Source organism: Microtus ochrogaster, unplaced genomic scaffold (genome assembly GCF_000317375.1).
Source record: "Microtus ochrogaster isolate Prairie Vole_2 unplaced genomic scaffold, MicOch1.0 UNK101, whole genome shotgun sequence".
In the NCBI taxonomy this organism is placed as follows: Eukaryota; Metazoa; Chordata; class Mammalia; order Rodentia; family Cricetidae; genus Microtus; species Microtus ochrogaster.
The window spans coordinates 45658-50932 of record NW_004949199.1 but is presented as its reverse complement, the minus strand read 5'-3'; positions in this window follow the sequence as shown (position 1 = coordinate 50932).

The window sequence follows — 5275 nt, the reverse complement described above, 5'->3', positions numbered from 1 at the left end:
AAAGCATGAACTCTGCTGACCAGCTTGCTCTTCATGTTTGTCCCACCTGCTTTCTTATACAAACCAGGAAAACATTTTCATGGATGGCATCTTTAACATTGGCATGGGCCCTCCCAAATCACTCATTAATCAAAAAAATGGCTCCCACAGTCTTACCTACATATTAGGAAAGCATATTTTCCACCTTAGATTCTTTGTTCCCTGAAGTCTCTATTTTGTATTATGTTGATGAAATTCTACCAAAACACAAATGGACAAGCTGGTATAGTCAAGATAACATGGCCCATTAAATGAGTGCCATTTGTTCACCACATGAGAAAAAGATGACTGGTGAAACACTTAAGAATCAGCATCCACCTTTCAAACAGAAGATAATTATAAATAATGTGTGACTTTACCATCAACTCATTCTCTTTGCAAATGACTTTTGCTTAGTGACTTCCTTCTAGACAGATTCAGAGAAAGAAAAACCCATGGATCAAGAGAGTATAGAATACAGATGCAAGCTATATCTGCAATAGCCAAAGTCAAAATACGGGAATAATAAGATAACCTAAAACAAGTTCCCAAATGTATCAGAAATGCGTCTTTATTTTGCTGATATTCCTACACCTTTATGTAACCGCAATGAGAATATCAGACAAACCCAAGATGAGACATACTAAACAAGTCTGAAAAATATTCTTCTACTGAACATCATGAATAGGTGAACACAGCACTCATAGTGTTGGTTCCCCATCAGTATTTACAAGGATGACTGTCTCACCTATGTTAAGTTCTAGCTCCCACTGCCACTCACAGTAAATATATTGTGCACAACAAATTGAGGGACATAAAATGTGGGTTACCAATAAAGTAAATAGTGGACATTCTTTGGAATATGAAGGGGAAGGTTGGTTACAGCTCATTTCCCTTCCCTGGTGATTTATATTACTAAGGCATGTGACAAAGCCCTGCAGTCCCTTGTCCTCTATGGTTATCCTCCCTACAAGGTAAGCAGTTACCACTGTTCAAGTATATCTGCTTCCATGTCTTGTCATCACATAGGTGTCTCTGTCTTTTTTTTTTTCTTTTTTTTTCTTCAGATCACATAAGCCTCAAGCCTGGTTGGATGCTACTTTTTTTCATGGGTGTAATAAACTGCTTTCTCATCCCTCAGCAATGCAATAATCATAAAACCTGGGTTCTTATGTGCTACAACCTGAGGAGTGAGAAAGTGAGATTTATAAAAATAGAAAGAGAAAAACAGACTGACCTAAATAAAGATATTCAAGGACAAGTGTCCAGGTATGGTGTCCCTAATTAGAAAGGTAAATAGTGTGAGACTAATAAGATAGGATCCAATTCACTCACTTGAGTTATTTTTCCCAATGAACACATGGGATCACACATACTAAATGTTAGTAATCACAAGTTATCTTCTAGATGAGGGATAAGAATAAGATTACTCTACTGAAACTAAAAGAATAAATTCTAAGTTTTCATAACTATGATTTCTGATCACTATGAAACCCAATTCCATCAATCCACTTCATGAAATATTAAAGACATTCAAATGCATTCAGTAAGTGATACCCCATTCTACAATCATTGATTGAATGTGGATTCATGGTAAACATTCCCATCTTTTGCCTGGCAGCTCTGCACAGTGTGACTTAAAATATTTCTTGTTTGTCAGGGATTGGAAACCCAGCCAGACCAGGAAAATGTTCCTGAGTACCCATTTCTATTTCTACTAAGAAGCATGAAGCAAATGTCATTCACATGAAGGGGAAATGGAAACCTCCTGTACTTCCCAGGAACCTCTCCCAATTCAAAGAAACCTCAGACTCAGGATGAAAGCCAAAATCTAGCTGAGAAGCCACATCCCCTTCTCACTAGAGCCTGCAACAGAGAATGACTGTCCTGGTGCTACTCATCTGCCTCATGATCTTTTCAACCTATAAATGTTTTAGGGTTTAAGGAGAGAAACCCAGATGCACCATATTTGGAATGTATGACTGATGATGATCGATAACACCGCAAAGGGCAAACCTGGCTGTGCTTTGTGCACCAGGATCAATCATGAAGAGACTCAAGGATCATTGGGAGTGGGGTCCCTACATTCACAACTGAGCTCCAGTTAATTCTCCAGTTAGAATAGAATTTAGGATTTCAGTAAGAGCCAAAGATAATGTAGGAATACCCTGGTATTTAATCTTGATTTCCTCTACTCCCTCCATTATCCTCACATAAAACATGAACATCAATTTAATCATTGATCCTGGCTATCCTCTGGTACTCAGACCATGGAAGTAATGCAGCTAGAGACAACAGCTGAGGTTCAGGAGCCTGTAGGATATTGCTAGCTAACCACTGCTTAAGGTGTCCCTGAGCCTCACATCCTTTCTGATAATGCTGTCAAATCAAAATGCGGTTTATAGATCTTAGAATCTATTCTGATCTTCTCAGATTGCTAGTGAGTAAGCAAATTGTTTTTGGCTAAAATAAAACACCCTACCTCTACCAAGGTATTTAAACACATTTTAAAAGTTTACAGGATTTTAATTTCATCATGTAGATTTATTTCTCTCTCCATTGTTTCCTTCATAGAGTTCTTACTTACACAGATTCACTTGCAAATAAGTTTTGTGGTCTCTGCAGTAATATCTGAGTCATTGATCCTTGATCTGAATATCAGATGCTGCTGTGGGACAATGGACTGTATCCTGTCAATTATATTTTTTTAAAAAAATGCTTATTGGCCAGTAGCCAGGCAGGAAGTATAGGCAGAACAACCAGACAGGAAATAGAGGTGGGTCAATGAGAAAGGAGAATTCTGGGAAGAAGGAAGTCCTAGTCTGCAGTCATGACCCAGCCACAGAAGAAGCAAGATGTGACTGCCTTTCCAAATAAGGAACCAAATGATGTGGCTAACATAGAAATGAAATCAATAATGGACTAATATATGTTATAAGAGTTAATAAGATGTCTGAGCTAGTAGACCAATCAGTTTATAGTTAATGCAGACCTCTGTGTAAATTCCTTTGGGACTTAAAAACTGCAGGAACTGGGCAGGACAGAAAATCCCAGACAGCAGAATGATGGTCAACATGTTGACAACTACATCCACATAAAAACTGAGAGAGTTTGGGAAGTAATTAAAGACATAGAATAATAGAGTCAAGAATGGCTTATTGATAGCAGCACTTTCTTGGGTGGGCCCTGCTTTCTAGAGGCAAGCGCTCTCATTTAAAAGAGGTTTTTCTGACTCATCTTTACCTGTAAAACCTTGCAGCTGTTTTAAGAGGTCCTGCCACAAAATACTTAAATGAGTTTGATGACAAGCTGACTGCATGCTTTGTAGTTTTCAGCCATAGCAGAAAAAAAAGCCATACCATTTTAAAATGCTGGCTTTCTGGTCCATCCTGCTAGTGCTAACTCTGACTCTTTCAGACAGAAGGTCCAGCTACAGAGCATTTGAGTGTGTTTTTTGAGCACACTGCTGCAGTTTTCTTGCTGTGAAGGACCTTAAAACGCCATAGACTTGTGGCATTAAACATGGCTACAGCCAGTACATCTGTCATTAGGCTGGAATCTCAGAAAATTAAGGAATGGGCTGGATATCACCATCAAAACCACGGCATTAATTCTTTCCATATTGCTTAGCAAATTAAAGACTCATGTGGTCAGAAAAAGAGCGTTATACAGTAAAGACAGATACAAAGAGAAAGAAAACCTCTAAATAGCTTACAGTGTGTTTAAAAATATATGGAGGCTTGGGACAGAAAGGAAAAAGGTTAAAGTTCCTAAAATAAAAATAAAGAAAGTAGTTGGGAGTGGTGGTACACACCTTTAATCCCTATGCCTGCAAGGCAGAGGCAGACAGATCTCTGTGAGTTCAAGGTGTGGTAGCACACAGCTTTAATTTGAGCACTGGGGAGGTAGAGACTAGCAGATCTCTGAGTTGAAGGACACCTGATCTACAGAGGGAGTTCCAGGAAAAAGATATGAAGAAACCCTGTCTCAAATAGCCAAAAATTAAAAATAAAAGAAACAGAGTTTAAAATAAAGCCATATAAAGATGGAAAACACACAGAGAATCTGGATGCTGTATGTTATTATGCTCTCCTTGAATTGTTTGAATGCTGAGGAAGGAGCAACAGGCGCTAAAATGTATTTGCTTATAAATGTTGTTGAGCTAATCCAAGATAGGTATTTTGAAAATACCTTGAATTCAAAATTAAGACAGAAGGCATGTTACTTCGGAGAAGAGATTTTGCTTTTGTTTCCACAGGAAATGAGAGGCTGTGAATTAATTCTGAGTTAAGAAAAACCAAGTTTGATCAAGGAAGAGCACCTGAGAAATCTCCAGTAGGAAAGGATGGCCCAAATGTCTGAATTCTACATCCAGAAAAGATTCAAGATGCTACCTGAGATGATCAAGCCTCAGAGGATACTCCTTTCAGGACTTGATCAAAACTCTAAATTTTCTTTAGGTCCTCATAAGATTATCAGCACTACCAACCATCTGGAAAGTATCATGGAATACTATGCCCACATCCCCCCCAAAAAATGGATTATGGATATTTTCCTTAGTTTTTTTTAAAAAGGGGGAAAGTGGTGCAGAAGAATTGTCTGTATTCTGTCAGTTATATTTTAAATAAATTTTGTTTGGCCAGTATCCAGTCAGGAAGTATAGGCGGGACAACCATACAGGAAATAGAGGCAGGGCAATGACTACAGGAGTATTCTGGGAAGGAGGAAGCTGTTCCTGCAGTTCTTCCCAGACACCGAAGAAGCAAGATATGACCTACCCCACTGAAGAAGTTACTGAGCCATGTGGCTAACACAGATAAGAATAATGGGTTAATATAAGGTATAAGAGTTAATAAGAAGCCTAAGCTAAAGGGCCAATCAGTTTATAACTTGTGGAGACCTCTGTGTGATTTTCTTTGGGATTTACCAGCTATGGGAACTGGGTAGGACAGTGACCCCTGACAAGCAGGCCCATCATGTTACATACAGGTACAAGATATAATCAGGAATAGGCTTTGTCCCATATACATAACATGGGACATATGTATATATACATATATACATATATATTTTTTTTTCTGGGTTTGGAATTGGACAATGGCTCTGTCCTCTAAATCCAAGCAAATTCATAAAAAATTTTAACTTTCTTCATACCTATTTTTGTCTCTATTATACTTTTCATTGAATATATGTGTGTGTGTGTGTGTGTGTGTCTGTATATGTCTATATACATATTGTTTAAGTTTTTCACAATGAA